Genomic DNA, 5635 nt, shown 5'->3' with positions numbered 1-5635 from the left:
TAATTTTAGCTTGTGAATAAAGAACAAACTGTAGAGGATCAATGATGGAAATAGAGAATTTAGACTCATGGGAGGTCATTGCAGTAATTCAGGCAAGAAATGTTGGTGGCTCAGTGTAGTTGTTAACAATGAAAGGGGTGACAAGTGTTGGGATTTTTTAACGTCTTTTGAAGATGCAGAAAACAAGATTTCCTGAAAGGTAGGATATACGGTATTACAGGAGCCAATAATTGTGCCAATATATTTCCATATATAAAATAATGGATTTCCATCAACCAAAACATGGCAGATTACAGTCTTAGAGGATATTTGGAAGAACTGAAAAGAATTCCGTTTCAGACGTCTATGAGAAATTCAAGTGGAAATGCTACATGGCGTTTGGATAAATGAGTCAGGAGTTGGAATAGTCAGGAATAGATATTAACGGCATAGATTATTAACACAGGTGTGCTGCAAAGGATGGGATCAGTGGGATAAAGCAATTATTTTTTGTTTGTTTATTTTTAGATTGCTTAGATGTATTGCTGGGAATTAACCTGGAGATAAAAATAACCTTCTACGGGGGCACCTGGGTGGCTCGGTGGTTAAGCGTCCGACTCTTGGTTTCGGTTCAGCTCACGATCTCATGGTTTCATGCGTTCGAGTCTCACATCGGGCTCTGTGCTGACAGCCCGGAGCCAGCTTGGAATTCTCTCTGCCCCTCTCTCTCTGCCCCTCCTCTGCTCATGCTGTCTCTGTCTCTCTTAAAAACAAATAAGCTTTAAAAAAAATAATAAAATAACTTCTATCTTTAAATTACATCCATCACCTCAAAATGATTACAAATCTTCGTATCTGTTATTTAATGCTGAGGTTACCCAATCATTATTTCTTTTCATGGAAATGATTTGCACCGTTCATTTCCTTCAGAGTTCCAAATCTGGGATTGGCATGTTACCAAGATCCAGTAAGTAAACATGTAATCTAGGTCTTAGGAACCAAGTCTGTACTACAAAGATATCTTTCTCGGATCCCCTGCAAATGGAGTGTTCTAATGCTGAATGGAGAAAAAGTACCCTGGAATTAGATAGGGAGACTGGAGGATGGGGCTAGATATTGGAGGCTCTGAAATATGATTTGTAGCCCACAAGCAGCCCCGGCTGGTTGGAATGGTTGTCTCCTGTTCTGGACGTGTTGAAGTGAGACGTGGAGACAGGTGGGGTTCTTTGTGTGATTCTGACTTCTCTCTCCCTGCTGCCAGCGTGCTGTGCAGAGGATTAAGTTGTGGAGAGGCCGGATCTCTTTTTGTGGGTCCTCACTTTGAGAAAGGGAATGATCCAATTGGGGCTGAAAAGCTTGAATGTGAAGGGAGTGAAAATCATCTTTCCTTGTGCCCCATGGCACCCCATCCCAACGGGACTTGTAACCATAGCAAGAGAGGCTGGAGTCTCTTCTTGTGAGAGAGTGAATGATCTTAATGTGCTGGGGCTGGAGAGGGAGAAGGTTGGGCAGGAGTTGAAAAGTCTCTTTTCTAAGGCTTTATCTCCTCTTCGGATATACAGATGCCTGACTTGTGAATGGCAAACCCCAATGGGAGGGGTAAGTGGAGATCAAGGTGCTTGGAACCTGGGGTTCCCCCTGTGACAACCACTGGGACCTGGAAGATGCCAGTGTCCTACTGTGCAGCTGTGGGATTGCTTGCTCAACCACAAGAAAAAAAAATATATTGGAGGAGGAAGTGTTTGTGTGTAGGGACATAGGTTTTGTTGCTTAGGGAATGAGTCCCTTCTGGATAACTGTCAAATGACAGTCTTTGGAGCTCCTCTCTGTGCCCATGAAAAACTATCATTGTGACCTGCACGGTGAGGGAACAGTGCTTGTGGGCATCTACTGGCAATAGAGCTCACACATGGCAGATAAGATGAGGGATTGAAGGAAAGACAGGTAAGAAAACAAGGGGTGTAGGTGGGATAGGCATGACAGTCAAAGAGTAACATGTAATAAATAGTGATAACTGGGCACACTGGTAAGGTGAAGGTAAGCACTCACCTCTCCTTTGGGGATTTGCAACTAGACATTAATAAAGACAATTTTAGGGGCGCCTGGGTGGCTCAGTCGGTTGAGCGTCCGACTTCAGCTCAGGTCTTGATCTCACGGTTCATGGGTTCGAGCCCCGCGTCGGGCTCCATGCTGACAGCTCGGAGCTTGGAGCCTGCTACCGATTTTGCGTCTCCCTCTCTCTCTTCTCTCCTCTTTGCACTCTGTCTCTCTCTCTCTCTCAAAAATAAAAAAAAACATTAAAAAATAAAATAAATAAAGACCATTTTAATTGGTCACGAGTTTGAGAGTCCTTACCATGATTGCTCATTCCACTTTGTCATAGAACTCTTCGATCCTTTCCATGCTTATTTTCGCCCGATTTCCTACACCCCTACCAGGAAACCAGACCCAGCCATTGTTTCCATGCTCCTCAGGTTTATCTGACTCATCTCTGTCTGCAGTCCCAGACAGTGGTGATTTCATCTGCTCAGCTAAGTAAAGCACAGTACCAGGAAATGCTTTGCAACACTAAAAATTGTGACCTATTGGCTAGACTTTCTCCTCTCTGCAGACAAACAGCTCTGCCTCGTGGGTGGGGGCCATCCTGTGCTGGCAGAGTGGAGATCCTTCACCAGGGCTCCTGGAGCGTGTCTGTGATGACAGCTGGGACCTAAGTGATGCACACGTGGTATGCAGACAACTGGGATATAGAGTGGCCGTTAATGCCACCAACTCTGCTCACATGGGCGGGAGAGGGGTGGGATCAGACCCCATCTGGCTGAATGACCTGAACTACACAGGAAAGGAGCCCCACATTGGAAGTGCCCTTCCCGGGGCTGGGGACAGCACGACTGCAGGCACAAGGAAGATGCGGGGGTCATCTACTCCGGTCTGCCCACAGCCTTGCATCCTGCTGCACACACACACACACACACACACACACAGGGCACAGTGGCAAAGTGGAGTGAAAAATGTACTGATCTGAGAGTATAGAGAACTTGATTTTAACCCTGTTCTTAAACTTTCCTAATACCCTTGGCTATTTCCTTCCTCCCTTCCTTCCTTCCTTCCTTCCTTCCTTCCTTTCTCTCCCTCCCTCTCCCTTCCTCCCTTCTTTCCTCCCTTTTTCCCTCCCTCCCTTCTTTCTTCCTTCCTTCCTCTCTCTCTCCTTCTTTCTCCCTTCTACCTTCCTTCCTTCCTTCCTTCCTTCCTTCCATTTTTTGGTGTCATTTAGGAGAGGAGTGTTGGTCTTAGAATAAGAGAAGGTTAGATCCAAAGAAAGGGACCTTTCACTCCATCTACTCTGGTGTTAGGAGGCCAAAAGACATTGAGTAACTTGCTGAATAACACAATCTAATAAGTAGTAGAAATGGGATTAACCCCATTTCCTGAATCCGATTTATGTTAGAGAGTAAAACTAAGAAAGTTACATTTTAACTTAATTTTAAGCATAAATATTGTTGGGGAACCCATATGAACCCTGAAATCACACAAGAGGCTTAGTTTCCATCAGATACATTGTGTTAATAATATGTTAAAGTGGTTTATGAAGGGTTTTTTTTTTGAGTCCTAATATACTATCTTCAGTGAGGAATTTTTCTAACACTCCAGAAGGAAATATTTAACAGTAGATTCACAGCTTTGAGGCTCTACAATGAAGCCGAAAGGGACACTGGTGCTGGGAGACTGGAGGTATTCCACGCCTGGACCTGGGGCAGTGTGGGCCGGAGGAATGTGTCCACGGTCACCATGGAGATCGTGTGCCAAGGACGCAGTTATCAGCCACACCCCTTCGTATAAAATGGGCTCTGCTTTCACATGGGAAGATGGTGTTCGGGGCCCTACAATGCTTATCTTCATATGGCAGTGTCCATCTGCCCCCCCCCCCCCCCCCCCGGGGAGCAGAGACTATCCCGCCTGGCAGGAGAGGGTGGATCACGTATGAAGGTGGGAATCTTCTTCAACACTGGCTGCTCTCAGAAGCCCTGTGAACTAGAATGTGCCGCTGAGAAATACCTAGTCTTCCAGGTCGGGAGCTCATGGCAAACTCACTGCAAAGTGCATGGCAGTAAACACCGAGTTAAGGTCCTTCCTCCCACACAACCTCATTACTCTCGTTTAGTATTTTACAGCGTTGCTTTGTTTTGTTTCGTGTTTTAGCGCGCACTGTTTGCTTCCCCTAAGTCCCCTGTGAGCTCCTGCGTTAAAAACAAACAAACATAAAAAAGGATATGAACTCTCATAAAAATTGTGACATGTTAAAATTTGAAAAATATTATATGTATTCTTTGTCTTAGAAATTCTAGAAAGCTCAGAACACTGGGCGAGCATGCGAATCAATTGGGAGGACTAAGTGCTCCATTTTTTTCCTGCAGAATTTTCCAGGGTGAAAAGGTTACACAGTAATGTATAAATAATGTATTTTTAAAATACATTAAACTGCATTAAAATTTAACATGTGTAGTAGAGAAATTTGGAAACATTTTACACTATAAGTAATAAAATCCATATTTAATCCTACGATCAAAAATAACTATTGCTGGGGTGCCCGGTGGCTCAGTTGGTTGACCAGCTGACTCTTGACTTAGACTCAGGTAATGATCCCAGGGTTATGGGATCAAGCCCCACATCCAGATCAGCAGTGAGCGTGGACCCTGCTTAGGATTCTCTCTCTCTCTCAATCCCTCTCTCTCTCTCTCTCTCTCTCCTGCCCCTTTCCCCTCCTCACATTTTCTCTCGCTCTAAAAAAATAAATAAATAGAAATAAAAATAAAAGCTTCAAAAATAAATAACTATTGCTAGTTATTAACTAGTGGTCTTTTTGTACAAAAATATAATTGTAATTATGATTGTGTTTATGAAACATGGATGATACTATACGTACTTATATATACGTATAGAGAATATGGCATCTATGCGTATAATGTGTTGTATCACTATATCTCATATATATAACATACATGTTTTGATTGGGGGTTCCTTTTTATATAAACTATGTTGTGAATATATTCTAATTTTACTAAATAGTCTTTGAACAGCACACAATATTTCATCCTGTGGATGTATCTTAAATAACCATGTGTTTATTGATACTAAGGCTATCTCCCTATGTCAAACTAGTATAAATAATGTCATTATAAACATTCATACCCATTGTGGTGAATCTCTGGTTATATCCAAAAATTATATGTCTAATCCTGTAATGAAGGGGGAAAGTGAATGCATGCTTTCAAGATTCCTTATATATACTACTTCATTGCCCTCACAGAAAACCTGCGTATTAATTTTCATTCTTTTTTTTTTTTTTTAATTTTTTTTTCAACGTTTATTTATTTTTGGGACAGAGAGAGACAGAGCATGAACGGGGGAGGGGCAGAGAGAGAGGGAGACACAGAATCAGAAACAGGCTCCAGGCTCTGAGCCATCAGCCCAGAGCCCGACGCGGGGCTCGAACTCACAGACCGCGAGATCGTGACCTGGCTGAAGTCGGACGCTTAACCGACTGCGCCACCCAGGCGCCCCTAATTTTCATTCTTATGATCAGCGTATAAGGAACCAATTTCATCTCACCCTGCCTACCAATGCCACACACAGAAAAACACACACATGCATATAC

Source organism: Prionailurus bengalensis, chromosome B4 (assembly GCF_016509475.1).
Source record: "Prionailurus bengalensis isolate Pbe53 chromosome B4, Fcat_Pben_1.1_paternal_pri, whole genome shotgun sequence".
NCBI lineage: Eukaryota > Metazoa > Chordata > Mammalia > Carnivora > Felidae > Prionailurus > Prionailurus bengalensis.
The sequence above is the reverse complement of the archived record's forward strand: the minus strand, read 5'-3'. Positions refer to the sequence as shown.